This window comes from Arachis hypogaea, chromosome 5, assembly GCF_003086295.3.
Source record: "Arachis hypogaea cultivar Tifrunner chromosome 5, arahy.Tifrunner.gnm2.J5K5, whole genome shotgun sequence".
NCBI lineage: Eukaryota > Viridiplantae > Streptophyta > Magnoliopsida > Fabales > Fabaceae > Arachis > Arachis hypogaea.
Genome location: NC_092040.1, coordinates 106,325,221 through 106,350,127, shown reverse-complemented (window position 1 = coordinate 106,350,127; position 24,907 = coordinate 106,325,221). Strand labels below are relative to the sequence as shown.

The following is a 24,907-nucleotide window of genomic DNA, read 5'->3' as shown; positions in this document are numbered from 1 at the left end:
CTATTTCCTTGTTTTCGTACCTGCTGTAGGGTAATTATGAGATCAATGGCATCTATACCTTGTCCAATATATATCTCTGAAAATGAAGCTATACCAAAATTGAAGCTGTAATGCAGTGTGTGATTTCCTTTGTCTTCCTTTTTGAGCCTGAGTTGTAATAAAAAGTCTCCACTTTTATTGAGTGTCGAGAAAGGAATGACAAACAAGTCTCACATCGCCAGGAGTTTTGAGAAACCAATAATTGGAACGATACATAGAAGATTAACATGCCCCTGTGCAAGGATGACTTGCACAAATTGAGAAATGGTCCAAATTTTTTTAACTCCCGTTATTCTCCCGTTATTTTTTTCCATGGCAGCATGCAACAAAAGCTGCTTTTATTTTTAATCTTTTACCTGGCTCTGCACTTTATTGTTAATGGATGAAAATCTGCGGAATTATTGAACAACACTGTTTCTGCTTTTGTATTCGGGTTGGGAGAAAATTGATATTCTGAATTTACATGAGAACAGACAAGAAGATAATGCAGAAAGAATAACTAATTAATGGCGGTAAAATAAAGGAACAATTTTAGGTTTGTCAGAACAGTGAGACCATCGAATCATTAATCACGCTCTGATCTCTACTCAAGGATACAGATGTACGAACCTATAGAACAGATCCTGTTCAAGTAGGGTTGTGATTTGTGTGTTTCGCTTAAAACCTGCTTCTGTTTCGAGAATGCTGCCGATGTAGGACTAAGCTTACCCTTTCGAAATTCAGATCATCTTAAAATTTAACCACACTAGATACTTCTTAATCTGCTGTTTGTTGACTGATTAAAATGTATGCCCAAATTAAAAATGTGTTTTGAACCCTGCTGATACTTCTCTCTAATACTATGTCTGATATGCACGTGGTTAGTTCTCAAGTCTCAAATAACTTGGGCACAGAGAAGTATGGTTATGGAACAGCATTGGTGCTGAATGAAGTGAACAACAGCATGAGATTAGCCATTGCAGTGTAGGAATCATGGTGATTGGATAAACAACCGTAGGTGTGTGTGTATCTTCTGTTTCTTGCGTTTGGTAAGTTATTTGGCCTCTTTAGCTCCTCCAAAGTGCTTCTTGTTATTAAAACTGATCTGACATTTGTTCATAGCTCAACTTGAGTAAAGGGATAAATATTAATGCAAGTTTCAAATCATCAAATGGCTGAAAGCGACTTGGAATGAGCAAAACCTTCTGTGAAGAACAAGTCAAAAGAGTTTTCATGACACAGGATAAACAAGCATAAATAATTGTGGACAAGGAAATTGCCGGTTTACATTATGAGCAAGAAGATTAAACTAGCTAAATGCTATCAGGTTAAACTTAATTATGTTTATTTTTTTATCAAATTGAATTAAATTATTAATTTAAATTTTAAATTAAAAATTTTATAATTTTAAATTATATGAATAAAGTTACATTAAATAAAAAATAAAAATATACCAATACTATCTAAATTGTATAAAAATGGGAGTAAGTTTGTCAGATAGGTGGACAAACTTATTACTTTTAATAAAGTTCGTCCGTATAAAACTTCAACAAAATTTGCAAGTTCGTTGATGCAGTGGACAAACTTACTGATGCATAAAAAAAAGTTAGATCTCATAAATAAAAATGGAATAATTTTTTTTGAAAAATGGATCCCGCTAGGAAGACAATAGACTATTCGTACAATGTGTATAATGGGCTATTGAGTTACAAAATGATATTATCTAGAATAACCATTCGAGTACTATGGATAATAAATCTTCCCAAAAGATTAAACTGATTTTGGGATTAACCAAATATCAAACTCTTACCTTTCAGATTTAGCGTTCTAATACCAAATCATGTCCCAAAAACTTCAGCTAATAAAAAAAAATAACACTAATAATTATATCTTTAATACTCCATAAACCTCCATTATACATATTGTACAAGTATTCCATTGGCTCCTTATACTTTCCCATCAAATAATACCTTTAATGTTTGTCATAGTTTCCTTGTTCTCCTTTAAATTTTACTATTTCGTACACATAAAGCAGCGAAAGAGAATGAAAAAGCGTATTAAACTAAATTCGCACACTTTACTTGTTGATAGACAATAGGCACATGGAAGATAAAAATATAAGAAAAAACATAATCTTCACTCTTCATACTCTTCATCTAATAATGTAAACTTTTAATATAATTGCTTCCTAATACCCGTAGTCATAATATCAAATAAATCGTTGGAAGAATGAAGCCTCCCAAACTCATTGACGAAGCTAGAAGCTAGAACATAAAAACAGTATCATAGACATACAAGGTAAATTATCTAACTATGGAAATAGAATCATCTCATATTAAAATTTCACAGATATAGTGAAATATTTAATATTCAATTCATATAAGATTCAACATTCAACAATATAGTGTTTACTATTAAGTCAACAGTCAACAGTCAATACCATCATTCAAACCAATCATCCACACGAAGGCACGAACCTCGAATAAGCTTTATAAGAGAACAAGTGCTTAACACCAGCAATCATTATATTAAGAGAATTTAACGGAGGAACAAAGCCTCTCAAGATATTATTAAAGCACAACCATAATACAACACAACATGTAAAACAAAAACTAATTACCTAGTTTTTGAAGATACACCTTATCATGTAAAAGTAAAATTTTTTATATGATCCAATCATATATATCAATTTATCATTGATTTAATTAAGCTCTTGTGCATTTACCTTTATGCCTCACCTTGATGATAAATAATGGTTACAAATTATGTAAAATTTGGGTTAATATTCAAATTCGTGTTTGAAAATTAGAATGCGTGAGTCACATAGGACGATTGGTCCTCTCTTTGTGATGGTTGAGACTTAAGAATTGTGATCAAGAAATGTGAGAAACGACCAACTTGTGTGTGCATGTTCAGTTGTTCACTAGATAACGTATTAAGCAATTAGAAAAGGACATAGAGAATGAATAATATAACTAGTAATATTATGAGTGCAAGTAACAACAATAATTAATCATATTGATATTGGTGACCGATGAGTTTTCTAATAGTGGGCTAACTATTTATTTATGAGTTTAATTTTGATGTACTGATAATACGACACTGATCGTGTAACATAATTAGATGCACTGTAAAACTACTTTATTCTAACGGTATAAGTAGAATTATTTAAAGGAGTTTAATATAGTTGGAAGGGTGAAATGATGATCAATGGGGAATACGAAGGTATAGAGGGATGGGATTGGAAGTGTTTGGGGGAGTCCCAAACAGAGAAGGCACTAGAAGAGTTGAGCCACTTGAGAGTAATTTCAGGGTAGTGACGGTCAATAACATCCTTAAGGCTCTCTGTAGAGTTGACCCATTCCAAACCCTTCTTAGTGTATGTCTCTTCATTGAAGTTGCTTGTGAAGAACCTATCGGCTTCTAACCTCCTAGTTGCCATGAGGAGGAATATAATGAAAGCAGTTTCACTAATAGCAAAGCCTTTAATCTTCTTCTCTGCCATTAGGCCAACCAACAAATCAAGCTCTTCAACGTCATCACCATAAACATCTTCTAGTACTTCAATTGCTTCCTTGTCATCTGTTAAATCTTCCCATTTCGAGATTGGTATCAACAATAATGCCCTCCTGAATTCGTTGTATCTTGCTACATTCCTCTCTCTGTCCCTATAAACTGCATCATCGTATATATTATATATATGTTTTTATTTGTGGCATTTTAGAATAATGGAGGATTATGATTAGGTATCATACTTTCAAGAACAGGTAGGTCCACGTGATTCGGCCTTTCTGAGCCGTCCAAGTTTTGTGGTATGAGATCTCTGAGCCACATTGGATAGTTCCAAAGCTCAAGTGCTCCACAAGCTTGGTGCCCCATTGATACTATTTGACTTACAATCCCTATCTTTGTTAAAGTCTTCTCTCCTTCTAGTCCAATCAAATTCTTCATAGGAATCCTATCATAATACCAAACCGCAAAGGAAATTTTCTTAACCTTTTCTTAAGTTTTGATTTGACATTAATAATAATAAGAAAACGGAAAAAACTTAATAATAATAATAATAATAATAATAATAATGTTCATACTCTTTGATTAACGGTGGAGATTTATTGGGTCCAGGAGTGGCAGATATGTCTCTGAGTTGAAGGTTATCAGGTAAGAGTGAGTGCATTCTATAAACACTGACAAATTCCTCAGTTAAAGAGTATGGGACACCATGATTATTTGGTCTCTTCAATCCCACAAGTCCTCCTAAGATTGCTCCTCCAACATGTCCAAACGTGTCCTTAAATTTCTTCCCCAACAATCCATACCTTGAGTGCACAATACTTTAAATTAATTCAATAATTAATCAAACATGCATGTACAGTACAGCTAATAAACAAAATTTTGTTAATTAGGCACATATAATGAAGAGGATAGTGTTTAGAGATATCAATTTGGCCCTCATGCCTGCAAGTAGAGTCCAATATACTTTAAGTCGCAAAATTTTGGAATGATTTAAATTTAAGAAAACAATATATATATATATATAGAGAGAGAGAGAGAGAGAGAATTAATTTTTCTATCAAGATAGATTAAAAGCACACGGTAAAGAATCCTAACAAGCTAATAAGGGTCTCATGATTGAACCTAGTTAAAACGATAATCCAAATTAAGAAAAAAAATTATCTTAGTTAATTAAGCATATATAATTAATGAATTTGGATCTTCTAAAATTTGAATTTCATCTTAAAAAGTAAAATATGATCTTCTACCATTGAATAGTTTTTCTTTTATATTTATTTTTGGTGTTACTTATGAAATCAATAGTGAGAGATCACACTTTACTCTCTAAAGTGAAATTCAAACTTTAGAAAATCTAAATCCATAATTAATATTAATGATTGAGAATCTTAATTAATTTTTTTAATTATTCTCTTATATTTAAATAGACAAAAATTTAAATATATATCTTATTTTATAAAAATATCAAAAAATAAAAAAATTCAAAATTTAGGAGAATAATTAAAAAAAGTTTTAATCATTTTCTATAATTAATTGACAAGAGAGTGTTTAGAGATACCAGTTGACCCTCATGCCTGCAAGTAGAGTGTCAGTTTTAAGGAGCTCTACAGTCCAATCAATGGTGTGAATTTTTGCAATTACTGCTGACGTCACCAACCTTGCATGCCTATATATTTCCTTATCATCCAATTCTGGGTAGTTTTTCTGTTTTTAATTTGTGCATTCAAATTCAGATACATCAGACAAAATATTAGATTACCCGTAACTGATTTCTAACGGTATCTAACTGCCTCTAATTATCTCTAACCAACTTAAAACTAACTTAACTAACTAGTTGATAAATATATAAAACGTGATCGATTGTAAAATTTAGGGTATGTTAGTTAATTACAACAGAATACATATACATACCTTGAGAGCATCACAGACAGAATTGTGTTCATGAACAAAAAGGGCCTGCAAAGTTGAGACACCAGCCCAACTATTACGGACATCACCAGAGACTGCAATTCCATTTTCATTATGGAGAAGCTCCCCTTCTTCAGATATCTTTATCTTCCCATCTTTCAATGTTCTCAATCTCTTCAAAACTTCTCCATTGCTTCCATATATCACACTTGCATCCCTTCAATTTATTGGTTTTAATAAGTTATTAATTCATTAGGTATTATAAACAGAGACTACACTACTTATGTGTTTGTGCTCTATGCCTTTTTTTTTCAAAATAAACAAGAGATACAGGATTTGTTTGAGTAAATTTTTTTATAAAAAAGAGCTTAAAAATAAAAATAATTTTATATTTGGATATCTTATATAAAATTATTTTTTTAGGGTAAACCACTAAAAATATACTTAACTTATTTTAGTGTCGATAAAAATGCTTTTAAATTATGTTATCAACAAAAATATTTTTAAATTATTTAAAAATACAGTAAAATATCACACATTAAATATGTATTCTTAAAAAATGTTTTAGAAAGTAAATTTTGATATAGCTTTTTACGAACATAATTAGAAAAATAAAATATTTTTATCCTAAAAATAAGAAATCACTTTATTAATATCACTTAATATCAGATGCATGTGAATACAATTATCGGTATTTTAATTAGTGAGGATTATATCTATTTAATTTGATCAAATTTAAATATTTAATAAATTAAATATATTTCACATGGCCATTCCTAATACTTGGTATCTATATATATTATTGGCGTGATAATTATTATGTACTTTTGGTTTACGAGATTAACTTAGGGATGGTTGAAAAAAATCGTAAAAAAAATAAAAAGAAAATATTTTTCTTAATTAAAATAGGAAACATAAAACGGTGCCACAAATCATGCATGACAAAATTTATTGCAAAACAATACTGTACTAAGAAATTATCTCAATGCTCCTCAGCACTCATCATCATCATTTATTGAGTACGTGCAAGTATTGATCCCACTTCCATCTAATTTGACTTTAATTTATATATTATTAATGTAAATAAATTTTATACTAACATCAAATTAAATATTGCTACATAGATCAAACTATTTTTTTAAAAGGTAAAAATACAAGTAAGAAAGTTTAAGGACAAAAAAAAAACAGGAATCACTTTTGTAGAGTTCTACTTAGGATTCTTGTTATTACACTATTAAGAATTAAAATTTAGTATTAATTAAGTGTTGGTCAAAAATAATAAATTTTATTAGTTACATAGTATTGGTTTTTTTATAAATTTTGTTATGAATATATGAAGCTAATATAATAAAATGCCTTTTAACATGCACGAACATATAGTGAAGCATAGATAGAGTCAGAGAAATAATATTTCTTACCACCATGGTGTTCGAATATTTTTTGCTCCAGTCTTAATTTCATAAAAGCCTGTTGAAAATTCCTTTGTTTTGTAGAACCTGAAAGACTTAAGTGGGCATTCATCTGCAACTTCTCTTGCCGCTGTCACTTCAATCTGCATTCCAATATTAATAATAACAGTTCATGAAACAAATTTGACACATATGTAGGATGTTGAACTCCTAACTGAGTTAATATATATTTCAGATGCAGTATATTCAAAATATATTCAATTTATTAAATGAAATAGATTTTGGATACACTAGCTCTCAAAATCAATGCATTTAAATTCTTTATATATCTCATATATAGGCATAATTTAAATAAATAGTTTAATTAAGTTTTTTTAAAAAAAACTTAAATATTATTTATATTAAAAATATTTTATAAATAAATTATTTTATATTTAGTTTTTTAATCTTAAAAATATTTATTATAAAAAGTTAATAAAAAAATTATTACGAGAGAAGTCATTTTTTTAACGTTTCTGTAAATACTTAAATAACATTTTAAAAAAATTACAATTTAAGTTTAAAATTTGCATACATTAATATTATAATTTTAATTTTTAACTTTTCATAAATTAAAAAAAAGCTCTACTTTTGAACCTATCCGAACGAGCCATAGTGTATTAGTAATATATGCTTAATTATCTTCTACCCATCACTACATTTGAGATATTGTTCAGATTCTAAATCGGTATATATATTTCAAAAATTACATATAATGATAAATAAACAATTTATTTTACTTATAAATATAAAAAGAGTTTAACTGATGCGTGTTTTAAAAATGTGTTAAAAATTATTAATAATACATTATAAAAAATTATGTAAAATTTAATTTTTAATACAATTGTTATGTATTTATTAAAATAAAAAATTTAAATTTTTTACTTATAATAACCTTACTTTGTACTCTTAGGATAAATATTAACGAAACTTATAATAAAAAAATCCGATTGGTAGGTGGGATGGGTGTTGATTTTGAATGGGGACTACATGTGGATGCATTTAACACTGCTATTGGCATTAATTTTGAGATGCATATATTTCATCAGTTTTGCATTTGGTGTCTTTGTGTTATCCATTTAAATGTAATTAAACATATGATATGACAGACACTAATAATGTTATCTTTTGGAAAATATGGAAAGCTACTAAATGTTTATCAAAATGGAAGCCAAGAGTGATGAAACAGAAAAACAAATGTGAATTCTGTATTCTGGTGTAAATAATTGAAAAATGATTTGTTAAGATTAAGGACTTTGATAAAAAAAATTTAATTTTTTTATTAAATATACAATAAATACATTGAAAATACAAATGTTTAAAATCTTAAATATAAACCTTGTAAACTGAGACTCTAATCCATGTCCTTAGCAAATTTTATTAAAAAAATATTCTCTTTTCGTATTAAGTACCTCTTTTTAGTTTTATATTTGTATTACATTAATTGTTATTTTTAAATTTCAATAACACATTAATTTATTATATTTATTATACTCTTTAAGTATTTTATTAAAAATTGTTTATTAAAAATTAATGAGATTATTACTGAAAATCATAACTATGAGAAAAAAAAGAAGAAAATATGCTTTGAATAATAAAGGTTGTTTTAGAGTTATTTTTTTCTCAAATTTGTATATTTAATTTTTATAAAATTTAATTATTACCTTAATAATTGTCTATAACTAAAAGAAAAAAAAATAAGAAAGAGAGTAATATACAAATTTTTATATTTTATTTCTTTTCTTTATACATGACTTGAAATATAAAATTTAAATAAAGACTTGGCTGAAAATTTTAATTTAATATTTAATTTAAATTTGATGAGTTTAGATAAAATATACTGTTATTAACATGTATTTTAATAGTACATATTATTATTATTATTATTATTATTATTATTATTATTATTATTATTATTATTATTATTATTATTATTATTATTATTATTATTAGTGAAAGTGTTAATTTTTTCTTTTAATAATTACACAGTAAATATATTGAAAATTCAAAGTTCAAACAGATTTGTAAGAATTTTTGTAATTAATAATTTTGTCCTTAAAATATATGTTAGCAAAGCTCATGTTTTTAATCTAAACTTTTTCTTCACATATAATAATTTTATTAACTAATGTATTTAGCACAGTTATTAGCAAGATGCTTGAATAATCATATGAATTATCAATTATCATTTTTTTTTCTTGGTATTTGTTGTACCTGGTTGGTGTCCTCAAGATGATCAATCCAATCATGTATCATAAACTGAATCCAAGAAGCTGCAATCACATTGAATTGTTTGCCAGTGTCTTTATACGTTTTACGCGCCAGAAGTTTTGTTGCTACCACACTTGGATCCGGTTTCAGTAACTACTTACAAATAACTCATCATTATTGAATGAAACATTTGAAGTTCATTAATTATGAACTTATGATTATCAATACTATAAATAAGTAGAAATTACTTTTCATTCTTTTCTATTTTCGGCTTCTAATATACTTGAATTAGACTTGCTTCGATAAAATTTTTTAAAAAGATACTTCTTTTTTTTAAATTATAATCTTTTTATTTTATATTTGATAAATAAAAAACTTGTGTTTATATCTATAATTTTTAAAAATATTAATATTTTAAAAATATCTAAAATATTTTTTTTAAAATTAACTTGTGTTAATTAAAATTAAAAAATTAATATAATTTTGTATATTAATTAATTTTTAAATTTAATTTTTATATTTATGTTTATTGTAATATTATTAAAAATTATTTTTAATTTAATTTACCAAACATAGATATTATAAGTTTTAAAAGATTATTTTTAAAAATTAATTTATATAAACTATTTTTGAAAAATAAATAAAGCCTTAATTATGTCTTCGCTTTTCAATAATAAAAAGTATAACTTATAACAAAAATATAAAAGGATAAGCATGTTAAAAGTGAATTTGTTACTAGTTGAATAATAAAGTTTTCACTAATAATATTTGAGAATTAAATATGTCAATTCTTTTTAAAGGTTGAAGGTCAAATTCATCCAATAATAATAGAGTTGTGCGATATAAATTCGTTGTCTTGTCTCACAATTAGAGACTTCAAATAAAAATAAAAAATAATTCATAAAAAAGATGATATTTTCTTGATGCGATAAGTCATGTATATCAAAGTGAAAATTTACTTATGAAAACTCAGGTGCAGTAGACTTCACGTGAAGTTGATAGTTGAGAGTCATTAGATGAAAATTTAGTCAAATCAATCAAATCATCTAACAATTTTCAGTTATCAACTTCAAGTGAAGTCGACTACACCTGAGTTTCCATCTTTAGTCTTTGATCTAATTAAGAAGTTTTATTTTATTTTATGAGGACCTTATTTTTCTGATCAACAGGAAGAACATTTCTGCCAAAGAAAGAGCCTTGGCTTCCAGCAACTTCATTGAAGGGATCATTGTATTTTCCGTCAGAAGTTCTGAATGGAAAATCAGAAGGATTAAACCTAACACCCTTTGGTGTTGTTCCAACGTTGAAGAGGTTGTACTCTTCGTGAAGGTGCCTCCTAATCCCCAGATATAGTAACCCTAATAAAACCGGTAACCGGTGCCATTTGATCCCTAACTTGTCCATTGAGTGTATAATCTGTGTTAATCCATGAAAAAAAAATCATTAACCAAGCATATTAGAGAACATAAATACACATAATAATAATAATAATAATAATAATAATAATAATAATAATAATAATAATAATAATAATAATAATAATAATAATAATAATAATAATAATAATAATAATAATAATAATAAATAATAATAATAATAATAATAATAATAATAATAATAATAATAATAATAATAATAATAATAATAATAATAATAATAATAATAATAATAATAATAATAATAATAATAATATAATAATAATAATAATAATAATAATAATAATAATAATAATAATAATAATAATAATAATAATAATAATAATAATAATAATAATAATATAATAATAATAATAATAATAATAATAATAATAATAATAATAATAATAATAATAATAATAATAATAATAATAATAATAATAATAATAATATAATAATAATAATAATAATAATAATAATAATAATAATAATAATAATAATAATAATAATAAAATAATAATAATAATAATAATAATAATAAATAATAATAATAATAATAATAATAATAATAATAATAATAATAATAATAATAATAATAATAATAATAATAATAATAATAAAATAATAATAATAATAATAATAATAATAATAATAATAATAATAATAATAATACGGGAGGTTTTTTGTTACTATGAAGAGAAAAGAGTCAATGATTGTCATCTTAGCAATTGCTTTATGAAAGTCTTTATGGATGAATTGGTGTTGGAATCTTGTGGCTAGAACTTTAATTGGATCCATTACAATAGACCACATGCTTGAACAGTTGGACTAACTAGCTAAGACTACTCAGCACTGCTAATAACTTTGATGAACCAAATGAATATGTATCTGTGTATATCTTTCGGAAAGCTGATACGTCGTATTTATAATCGCAATTCGCAAGGGAAAGAAAATTTTTTCTTCTTTTTTTATCAGCGGTTGTATATGACGGATCCATAAAATTTTATTAATGGGATACAACATGATAATAATTTTATAATTATATTTTATTATTATAAATTATAATTAATTTTTTAGCTATTTAACTAATAAATTAAGACACTTATATAGTAATAATAACATATAACTTAGAATTTTATTTTTTAAAATTTTATATTTTAAAAAAATTAAATAATTTTTTTATTGTTAATATAATTATATGCTTATTTTTTATATATGTCACTAAATAATTATTTAAAAATTCATCTCTTATAAAATTATGAAATTAACTCTTTATAATATTTATAATTGATTTTTTTAATTGATATTATTATTACTAGCAAAATTAGAGCTAATTTCAAAAGAAAAAAACATAAATAAATATTTATATATTTGGATCTTATTACTTTTCATTTTAACTGTTTTTTGTTGTTAGTTAATATTACTATATTTTAAAATTTAAATTACTAATTAATCTTATTATTCAATAATATTTGACCAGAAATGCAAAATAATTGAATAAATTAAAAAATATAAAAAAATAAAAATAAATCTTTAATTGAATTTAAAAAAATTAAAGAATAAAATTAATGAGTCTTATTAAGAGACAAAAAATTAAGAACAAACAACAAACTAAGAGAAGAAAATTATAATTTTAAAAGGCATAAAAAAATTATATTTTTAGTACTTAAATTTAAATTACTCACTTAATTTTTAATTATGTTATTATTATTATTTTTTTATAATTAATATAATATTATTATAAAACAATGAGATCTTTTCTCTATAAATAACGAAAACAGAGATAAATTTAAAAAAAGTAAAATGGAGTCAAATTTATTTATTAAGTAGAACAAATAAATTTGTATTCCATATACTATTACATGTAACTATAAAATTTTAATAGGAGCACTTGTCTCCACAATCTTTGAAGTAGATCCGTCCCTACTGCTAGGGCCTCCTGTTTGGAAAAGTCCACATTTATCAAGTGTTTTTCATTCTTAATTTTTAAAAGATATTGGTGGTTATTATGTCATTGTTTTTCATTTTTAATTTTTAAAAAATTATATATATATATATATATATATATCAGTATAATTAAATATTTTTTAAATATTATTTTTTATTTAATTTTAAAAAAATTATTTTTTTTAATTTAATTTTTAAACAATTAATATATAAAAATAGATATTTAAATTAATTAAATAATAATACATTTTTAAAAAGATTAATAGAAAACTGAATTTTAAAGGACAAATAATTTTGTTTTATATATATATATATATTTGTCTTATATCCTAAGAGCACATGTTAAATTTAAAACTAACAGTTTTTTAATAAAAATATAAAAAATTTAAATTTTTAATACATTTATTTCAAAAGAATATTAGAGGTAAGACAATCAAAATTTATTATTTTTGGTCATAAGTTAATTATTAATATTTAAGAACATAGAATAAAATATGTTGTTGAATTATTATACTAAAAATAATAGACTAAAAAAATTGAATTTATGGATAATGGCAAAAAAAAATACATTATAAGATGTACAAGCTCGTGGTTATAGTGATGATATCTTTGCGAATAAGGAGTGAGTAAAACTATATAAATTGAATACAGATCTGCTACACATTTAATTATTATTGCCATCCAAATTTAACTAAGTATACTCAAGATCAACAAAAATCACTCTCATTAAAAGAGCATGATTATATGCGCGGGGTTTTATGCAAGATTGCGAGAACCGGACCAGTCAATGAACCGATAAAATAATTGGTTCACTGGTTTACTGGTTCAATCGAAGTTCAACCGGTTTAATTAAATATTAAATAAAATTATTAAAAATTTAGTATATAAACACATGAAACACAATACGAGTTCCTTAATGCATTGAAGAGGAAATTATCCAATTGCTATTAAATGTACAATGATGATGCCTATACCAAATGAATTTTGTAAATGGAACACAAACTTAAAAAACAAACTATAACCTCTTGAGCTCTTAGTGGCTTCAGTTCTCTGTGAATTTTTTCATCTGCATTACTCATTGACTCCCCTGTCCTGTTGCATTCTTCATTGCTCTTGCCTTCTCCTCTGTTGTGTTGCACGGTTCATCAAGAGCCATTCCATTCCCATCTTCACATTCACCATTCTCTCTACAATCTTTAGGTGGAGATGCATGAGGGACATCCTCCTGGCAGGTTCAGAAGCATTCCTTTCAGATACTTTCACCACTAACACAATATAACAAAAATCAAGCACATAAAATACACCAAAATTAGATAAAATTCAAAGTTGATAAATTCAGATGATACGGCAATGAAGTTATTAAAAAATCAGAGTCCCAAAATTGAACTTTTATCAAAATTTTATATTCGGTAAAATTCAGAATTACAAAATGATTAATTCATATAATTAACAAAATAAAAAAATTGAAAAGCAAAAGAACTCAAAACAAATACTCTGCATCTGAAGTTATAAACTCAAATCTGCCTTAAATTTCTCACTGAATAAAAAATTAATTGAAAAAAATAAAAACCAGAAAAAATTTCAACATAAACAATGTAGTGAAGCAATCCATCATAACACCATCAACTGAGAATCAAACAAATCAGCAACAAACAAGTGAAGCAACTCAGAAATCAGAATAAATAAAATTAACAAACACAACAGAGGAAACAAATCAGTGAAAATAAACAAGACCACGAAGATGTTGAGGGACGATGAAAATTGAAGAACTCACAGACAACGGCGAAGAGCCCACGGCGGCACAGGTACGTTCGCACTTCAGACAGAGAGGTGCTCGACACAGACAGAGGAGAGATGTCTCGGAGACAGAGGCGTTTTTTGACGACGAGAAAGAGGCGGCCGACGACGGGGATGACAGAGAAGACTGACAGCATCTGAGACTAAGAGTGACATAGATTGGGAGATTTTTCCATTTTGGTGAGACTGAGAGCGAGAGAGAAGAGAGAAGCAGAGAAGCTCGGTAAGCCATGCACATCAACCACAGCTCCACCGCCTCCTTCCTCCGCCGCTGCTGTGCTCCAACAAGCCTCATTCTTCTGCTGCTCTCTAGAGAATCTTTGAATTAGGGATTTTGATTTTGGTGTTGGTGACACTGAGAGTGAAAGAAGGGAGAAGGGATTGGGGGCATTTGGGTTACGCGTATTCTGTTTTTTTTTTTTTAATTAAACCAAAACGACGTCGTTTGGTGTTTAAGGGGAGAACCGGATTTAAAAAAAAAATCGGCCGGTTCGTTAGGTTCACCGGTTAATCACCGGTTTGGCCGGTTTTTTCACCGGTTTTTTGCAAGCCGGTTTTAGATATTGACCGGACCGGTTAACTGACTGGTTCCCAGTTAATCCGGTCAAACCGGCCGATCCGGTTCGGTTTTCAGAACAATGGTTTTATGTCGTCTTCTTCTTCTTCGCGTTCCTTCTCCTCCTCCTCCTCTTTCTTCTTCTTCTTTTTCGCATTCTTTTTTTTGCGTGTTTTTTTCATTGTCATTCTTTTGTTGCTATTGTTGTTGCTGTAATTTTTTTTCTTTTCCTCCTCCTTTCCTTGGTGATTTTGCAGCATTATGAGTTTTTTCTTCTTCTTTGTTTGATTTTTTTTGTTTTATTATTTTTAACCGGGTGAAACAAGAAGAATTATAACAAAATAAAATAACAAGAAGATGAAAAAGCAGTAGAAGATAAAGAGAAAGAGTTTTGAATTGTGCAGAACAACAAGACCAAATGAATGAACCAAAATTACATCCAGAATGAACCCAAAATTAAATTCCGAATGAACCAAAATTACTTAATGATGATGATGCACAAACAATCTCGTTTCAAAACAAGCATAGACCAAGTGCACCATATTTAAATCCAAAATAAATCAAAATTACTTAATGATTGCGTTCGAAAATAAGTACACAAACAAAATTAAATGATCCAAAATTCACTCAGAAATGAATCGAAATTACATCCAAAATAAATTGAAAATTAAATTCCGAATGAACCAAAATTACTTAATGATGATGGTACACAAACAAACTTGTTACAAAACAAGCACAGATCAAGTGCATCTTATTTAAATCCCGAATGACCGAAATTACTTAATGACTGTGTTCAAAAACAAGCACACAAACAAAATTGAATCATGAATAAAAGCACATCGAAATCCATCAAGTGATTTTGCAGTATTATGCATTTTTTCTTCTTTGTTTGATTTTTTCATATTTTTATTATTGTTAAGATAGAGGGTAAAATAAGAAGAATTATGAGAAAAAAAAAACAAGAAAGATGATATGAACAAGACAAGAAGAAGAAGAATATGATGAGGAGTTTTGAGGAGTTTTTTATTCTTGTTTTATTCTTTTTTTTATTTGATTTTTCTTCTCTTTTTCTTGGTTTTATTCCTCTCAAGAGAGGATGTCAGGAGGAAGAGTTTCGAATTGTGTACAAACAATTAAATTAGAAGTAGAATGAACCAAAAATTAAATTTCCAATGAACTGAAATTACTTAATGATGACGATACACAAACAAACTTGTTTCAAAACAAGCACAGACCAACCAAGCACACCTTATTTAAATCTAAAATGAACTGACATTACTTAATGATTGCATTCGAAAATAAGCACATAAATAAAATTGAATGGTCAGAAATTCACTCAGAAATAAACCGAAATTACATCTAGAATGAATCAAAAATCAAATTATAAATGAACCGAAATTACTTAATTATGACGATACACAAAGAAACTCGTTTCAAAACAAGTAAAGACCAAGTGTACCTTATTGAAATTCCAAATGAATCGAAATTACTTAATGATTGTGTTCGAAAACAAGTATACAAAAAAGTTGAATCATGAATAAAAACACATTCAAATCATTCAAATGATTTTGCAGTATTATGTATTTCTTCTTCTTTGTTTTATTTTTTAATGTTTATATTATTGTTAAGAGGGTAAAACAAGAAGAATTATGAGAAGGAAAAACAAGAAGAACAAGAAGAATATGATGAGGAGTTTTTTATACATGTTTCTTCTTTTTTGTTTGATTTTTCTTCTCTTTTTTTTGATTTTATTCCTCACAAGAGAGGATGTGAGGAGGGAGAATTTTGAATTGTGCAAAACAACGAGATCAAATGCACCTTAATTTACTCAGAAACGAAGCGAAAATTACACCCAAAATGAACCAAAAATTAAATTTCGAATGAACCGAAATTACTTAATGATGACGATACACAAACAAATTCATTTCAAAACAAGCACAGGACAAGTGCATCTTATTTAAATCCAAAATGAAGCGAAATTACTTAATGATTGCATTCGAAAACAAGCACACAAACAAAATGGAATGATCATAAATTCACTCAGAAATGAACTGAAATTACATCCAGAATGAACCGCAAATTAAATTCTGAATGAACTGAAGTTAATTAATTATGACGATAGACAAACAAACTCGTTTCAAAATAAGCACAAACCAAGTGCACCTTATTTAAATCCCAAATAAACTGAAACTACTTAATGATTGCGTTCGAAAACTAGTACACAAACAAAATTGAATCATGAATAAAAACATATCCAAATCCATCAAGTGATTTTGCAGTATTATACATTTCTTCTTTTTTGTTTGATTTTTTCATATTTGTATTATTGTTAAGAGGGTAAAATAAGAAGAATTATGAGAAGAAAAAACTAGAAGAAAAAGAAGAATATGATGAGGAGTTTTGAGGATTTTTTTATTCTTCTTTTTTCTTTTTTGTTTGATTTTTCTTCTCTTTTTCTCGGTTTTATTCCTCTCAAGAGAAGATGTGAGGAGAAAAAGTTTTGAATTATGCAGAATAATGAGACCAAATATACCTTAATTCACTCAGAAATGAACCGAAATTATATCTAAAATGAACCAAAAATTAAATTTTGAATGAATTAAAATTACTTAATGATAACGATACACCAACAAACTCATTTCAAAATAAGCACAGACCAAGTCAATTTTAAATAAAAACACATTCAAATCAATTTTGGATCAATTAATATCATCAATATGACAAAATTCGATAATAACGATAATAATGATACATATTAGAAGAAGGTGACAATGACGATCACAATGATGATGGTGAAGATGATGATGGAGGAGAAGGATTAAAAAAAGAGAGGAAGAAGGAGACGGTGTATCAGAGGTCAAGAAGAATGTGCGTATGTGAATTTGAAACAAGAATAACAAGAATAAAGAAGAAGAAGAAGAAACCATGAAAAAAAGCACGTAAATCTAAAAAATTTTGTTAGACTTGATTGGTTAAATCACTTAGATGTAAAAATTTATTGAATTGAATAATACGATGACTTGGTCATCTTTAATAATTTTTGGTAAATCAATTCTCAACCTTTAAAATAGTAGAAAACTTATTGATGATCGGTAAAATAAAAGAATTAATTAGTCCCTAACATTTTTAAAAGTGTGATAAATTATTTTTTTTAAATAATATGATTAGAGGATTAGTTTTTCTAAAATTTTAAAAATTAAAGGATTAAATTTGTTTATTTATTTTCTAAAAATTAATTTATCTAATATCGTAAAAATTCGGATATCAATTTATCAAATTTTATTGTTAACAACTAGTTTGTCCAAAAGAAAAACGGTTGAAAACAATTTAGAGAGAATATTACTCTAACTGCTTACTTTAGATTATAGAGTGTGTTTTTTTTGTTCTTATTAATCTTGAACAAAAAATATTCTATATAAACACTAAAAATATTAGTCATTATATGTATTTGTACATATTTATATCTTTTTTTCTTTTTGTCAAAACAATTAACTACTAGATTTATAGGAATATAAGGAACAAACCAATAGAAAAAGACATGCATAACAGAATATTGAGGCAAATTATAGGATTGAGTGAGATATTTTTGCATGGTTTGCATGTAGTTCATGGAGTCCAGTAGTATAAAAAGCATGCTCTCTACTCTTTTGTAACAACTCAATTCTCTAATCAATGCAATATAGTCAGATAACTACTTTCTATTTTTCTCTCTCCCTCCTCTTTTATCTCAGCTACGTTGATAAGAATAATCAAACCTAACATAAAAATACATGAACAAAGATTCCGTTGAACGACATTTAAAAATTTCATTAGTTTTAAATTTTGTTAATAGAGACATGTTTGGATCATGTTTTGGAACAGAAAGTATGAAAGATGCATGATAGAATATCAGAAACATATTTCTCAGATCTTTTCTTTGAGTAATTATTCAAATCAATTTCAAAGATTTTAAAATTGGACATTTTAGTTCCCAAATAAAATTAATACACAGATTAATCTCCAAAGTTTATTTCGGCAAATAAATCAGTCCCAGTTCATTTTTTAGCAGAGTAATTACCTAGATCAGTCCCCAAGAATTTTAAAAACAGACATTTTAGTCCCCCAAAAAAATTAATGTACTAATCAATCCTCAACGTTTCTCTCTGTTAGTCCTCCATCCAAAAATAAAATAAAATAAAATAATAATTATTATTAATTACACAATAATATTATACTATAATTTTTTTGTATTTTTTGAACAAAAATAATAATAAATTTATTCATTAAATTCTTATATATATATATATATATATATATATATATATATATAGTCACTCAATAATAATAATAATAATAATAATAATAATAATAATAATAATAATTAATAAAATTATTTGAGATTATTCTATTATAAATTCAAAGTTAAAATTATTTAATATTTTGTATTTAATATAATCAAAAGATGTCGTATTTTAAAAAAAAATATTTTGTATTAAAAAATATATATAAAAAAATATATTTTAATTTGGATTTATATTAAATACATATTTTTTAATACAAATTTATTTTTTAAAATAGAACATTTTTTAATTATATTAAATACAAAAATATCAAATGGTTTTAACTTTGAATTTTTTGTAAAATAATCTCTAATAATAATAATAATAATAATTATTATTATTATTATTATTATTATTATTATTATTATTATTATTATTATTATTGAATGACTATATATATATAAAATAATTTAATGAAAAAAATTATCATTACTTTTGTCTAAAAAATACAAAAAATTATAGTACAATATTATTATATAATTAATAATAATTATTTTATTTTATTTTATTTTTGGACGGAGGACTGTTATGTCTAATAGAAAAAAACGTTGGGAATTAATTTGTACATTAATTTTTTTTGGACTAAAATATTCGTTTTTTAAATTCTTGGAGACTGATATCGATAATCACTCTGTCAAAAAATAAACTGAAGACTGATTTGTCTGTCAGAATAAAACCTTAAAAATTGATCTGTGTATTAATTTTTTTAAGACTAAAATATCTGATTTTAAAATCTTTTAAGACTGATTTGAGTAATTACTTTTTTTTTGTAAGTTACAAAAATAAATTTAAAAATTATCTTCAAATGTATATGGATCTGGTATCTCATACTTTGGAAGCAAAAAATTATTTTAAAACTATTATGGAATAGAAACAATTTTAAACTTATCTCTATCTAGTTCTCAACTTGCTTCCCCTGTAATTAACATCTCTGTATTCAGATTCTTTTCTAACAAATAATAATCAAAGGCCGCCTTAATAAAGAATTAGATACATAGCATTTGTCTCAAATATTCTGACTCTTTCAACTTCTAAAGTCAGATTATGGTAGGGGCATATTGTGGTTGTGATATGACCACGTATAAATTTTCGTTGTTTGGATCATGTTCTGGAATAGGAAGTATCAAAGATGATAAAAGATCATAAACAGATATCTCATGTTTTCTTTATAAAAGTAAAAAATAAATTTAAGAATTATTTTTAAATAAAAATATTATTTATATATTAAAATTAACTACTAAAATTAATTATCAATATATTTATGTATAAATATATATATATATATATAGTTTAATTTATTTTTAATATATATTTATATTTTAACATATATTTTATACTAATAACTGATTTTAATAACTGATTTTAGTATACACGTAACATAACTCATCTTTAAAATATGGATTTTGTATCCTCAGTTTTTGAAGCAAAATTATTTTAAAAGAGAAAATATAAGAAGTTAACTTTTAATTATTCAATATTAATCAACTTTAAAATATAAAATTTATAATTTAAAATGTAGAATTAAGAGTTTATAATTTTAAATTTATAATTTAAAATAAGTAAGATAATTTAAAAAAATGGACTAATATTTACCGAAAACAGTTAATTACCTAATATTGCTCATTTTAAATCTGTTATGGAATAGAAAAAATTTTAAAGTTTTATCTCAATCTTGTTCTCAATTCGTTTGCCCTGTAATTAGTATCGCCGTCATCTGATTCCTTTCTAATAAATAATAATAAAAAACAAACGCTACCTTAAAAGAATTAGATATAACAGTTGGCTCAAATAATCAATAAGACTATTTCAACTTCTAAAACCAGATTATGGCAGGAATGGTGTGGTTGTGACACGACCACGTACAAATTTTCATTTAGAGCACGTTCTGTCATTCTCTATTTTCGTAAACATGTAATGCACGTTATTTAAAACGAGCAGCTCAACAGGTCAGCAGTTTTTCAGTTGAATTATAAAAAATATTTTTATATTTTTATTTTTAAAATCATAAATTTAATATTAATAATTAAAAATAATTATAAAAAAATAAAATATTTTAAATAATTTAATATATATAAAATATAAAATAAATAAATTTAAATTAAAAATTTAAAAAAATGTATTATTATGTGTAATAAAATTAATATAAAGATTTACTAATATAAGTTATAAATTAGTTTTTTATATATTAAAATTATTTATTTTATCAATCCTATTTAATTTGAAATAAATTTAAAAATTTATGTTTAAAATAATTTATATATATATAATTTTAATAGATAAAAAATTATTTTTTAATCTTATATTGAATATCTTTAATTATCTTTAATTGTATTTTTATTTTAAAATTATTAATTTTTATTTTGATTATATCATCTCATTATATTATATATTATCATTTTTTCTCATTATTTTTTTATATGCATAACTGTTATTATCTCACTGTCACTATTATGTTATCTTGATTTATTTCCCTTCCTTGTTTTCTTTTTATATTAACGCCAACGGCAGTCAATTACCACTATACTATTATCGCAGCTTTCATTTATGTTTATCACTTTGATCTATACATATTTATTGTGTTAACTTTTGAGTTATTAAAAATTTGTTAAAAAAATTATTTTCTTGTTTGATTTAGATATCTAAATGTATAACTATTATATAGATACTTATCTTTTATATTTATTTGTTAAGTCATATTTTATCATTTTAAAAAAAATATTAAAATATCAAACATTCAAAAGTTTTGTATAAAATAATTTAATAAAAATAAAAAAATTATAAATTTTTTAATTTTTTAATATATAGAATAATTAAATTTAAATTAATTTAAGTATAATACTAAAATCATTACATTGTTACTATGTGTAACAATGAAGATAATAAAAATTTATAAATATTTTTAAATTTATTTATTTCTCAATTATGTTTAATTTAAAGTAGATATAAAAATTTATATTTAAATCACTCTTTCTCTCGTATAATTTTAATAGCTTAAAAAATTTTATTATTATTCTTTTAGAATTTTTAATGTTTGTTTTTATTATTATTTTTTCTTACTATTATCTATCTACATATGCCTCACTACCACTTTTATATTGGCTTGTTCTCTCTTCCTTTTTTCATTTTTTCTTCCCTTTCTATCTTCTCTTTATTCGCAATTAGTTCCCACCGTATATTAGTTCATAATTATTACACTCAGAAGTGAATAGTACTTTAAAAATAAAGTTCAAAAAAAAATCGTAACTCTTATATGAATCATCTACACTCTTGTAACACCCTAACTTTTAGCACGTCATGATCGTACCAAAAGTAGGAGTCTTAATATTGAGTCTTTACGTTGATATTGCGTTTCAGTTTTTGAGAAAATTCCAAAAAAAAATCTTGTTTGTTAATAATCAAAATCATTCATTAAAGAACACCAAGTAATAATAATCACATAATTAGTAATAGTAATAAATATTACACAAAAGAATTCAAATGAAACTCAAAAACAATCCCTATTCCATTGGATAAAATAGAAACTAAAGTAGCAATGGCGAGAGAACTCTATAAAAACGACAGGAATCATAAGTAAATCTATTAATCGTCTGCAGTTTTATACCGAGTCTTCAAACCTGTGTCACTGAAAAGGTGAAAGATTTTAGGGGTGAGAACAAACCATGTGTTCTCAGTAGAGAATGAGAATACCGTAAAAGTAATAATTAAGATGCAAATAATTAACTTTACTTAATAAAACTATTTTTATCAAACCTTTGAACATACTTTTTAATTCTACTTTAGATAATTAATTACTTTTCTTTAAATTTCTAAACTTAAAACAGATTTCAGTCACAAAACTTGTCATACCAACTATCTCTTAGCCACCTAAATAATTCTTAGTCACAACAACAGTTATTAATCACCTCAATACATCCACAAACTAATAGAACAAGTAAAGGATTCAATTCAACACACACCAAGTCGCAATAAGACAACCAACATAATCACAAATAAACAAGATAAGTAAACACAACCAAATACAAATGTGCAAGTAAGAATGATGCATGTCTAGTCTTATCGCAGGTAATGAGCTCATTTGTCGGTTTCGACCCGCATCCGACGCAATCTGACTCGCAAGTCAGATAAGGCATTCCAGCGGCATAACCTCTGCAAGTTTCTACTTCTTGCAGGCGCTGATTCTCCAGTTGAAGTATGCCGAACATGACCTCTGCAAGTACTTGCAGGCGCTGATTCTTCAACTGAAGCATGTGCCACTTTCTCTTGGAAGCCATTTCATATACACGGACATCCCCACACAATCATTCACACATCAGCACCTCAACTATTTACTTTCTATCACCCTCTCATGACCTTTTTAGTCATTCCTTAATCATACGTGCCGCGTTCTCTTATCCCTTTTCTTTCTTATTCTTAACAAACCGAATTCATTTCATAATTTAAAACAAAATCTCTCCTCAAAGTATTGGATTTAAAACATTATACTTTTTTAAATAAATCGAATTCGAAATAGAATAAATCTTTTCCCAACTAAATAAACCTCAAATAATTTAACTGTCCAAAACAAATCTTTTAAAATCGCATTTTAAATAAAGTCCCAAATTTTATAAAAATTTTGGTAGCACTTCGCCTAAAATTCAGGCTTAGCTACCCTTACGGATTTCCTCTTTTTCAATAAATCACCAGCCTTTTTCTCAACAATTATCAAATCAGCAGAATTCTTAATAATCAACATATTTTATAGCCATATACTTTTAATAATTCCAAAATTATTTATAAATCCTCAAAATTATTGTTTTAGTTAAGAAATCAATTTTTAAGAAATCAGTTTTGAAATCCAAACTCAATCTATTTTTTGTTCATAAAACCTCAATCTCCACAATTCACTTATCTTTTTGTCAACAACGATCAGAACAGCAAGGTACCCCAACCCATTCAGTTTAGTAACCAATAAATTCTCTAACAAGCTTGCAACAATGTCCATCATCATCAAATAAATCTCAATTCCACAACTAAATCAAGAAATCAGCGTAACTAGGAATTCGAGTAATTAGTCACTTTCAAACAGTTAAATCATTATTCACAGCCACAATTCAACCAATTTCATCGCCAAATTCAATCAATTTCACAAATAACACAAAATTAATCGCGATTTTATCACATTCAATTATATTCACAATCATTAACAATTTCAATTTCATCAATTTTCATCTATTAGTCAAACGAGACATTTATAAATTATTTGCAGTTACTCACTAAATTTCAGTGGCATTCGTAAATTAAAACAGTTAATTTTAAAATAAATCCCCTACCTTTGTATGAAATCAAAATCAACGAAAGTTCCAGAAAAGTTTTTTTACTGAGCTGTTGAAAAGAAAAGTATCAGAAATCGTCTGTATCTTCTAGAACTTTAATTGGCCGAACTTAAAAAAGAGGGAGAGCTACGTTACCATCAATTTCTATCGAATAAAAGTAATACTAATGTGTAGAGAAAGAAAATAGAACATTTTTATCGGATTAAATTTTTAATTGAAGTTACGAATCAAAAGAAATTGAAAAAAGAAAATAGAAGGTACTCACGGTTTTCACCGTGAAATTCGGCCACTCTCTCCTTTGTTTGGATAACATGCAAGCTCGGTTATTGCACAATAAATGTGCTTAATGGATTTAACGATGATTTGGGCAAAGAAGGGTGGTTACTGGTTAGGAGTCACTTTTGATATATATATATATATAATGAGGCATAAGCCACGCGTTTGGCTTTAATGAAGGATGATTATA

The 24,907-nt window shown here is 25.8% G+C and overlaps 2 pseudogenes; one reads left to right on the top strand and one right to left on the bottom strand.

Moving 5' to 3' along the window:
- The first annotated feature begins 207 nt into the window (after positions 1–207).
- LOC112804795 (U6 spliceosomal RNA) lies at positions 208–318 on the top strand (annotated as a pseudogene).
- A 2,663-nt stretch (positions 319–2,981) lies between these two features.
- LOC112802505 (alpha-dioxygenase PIOX-like) lies at positions 2,982–11,413 on the bottom strand (annotated as a pseudogene).
- Between the last annotated feature and the right edge of the window lie 13,494 nt (positions 11,414–24,907).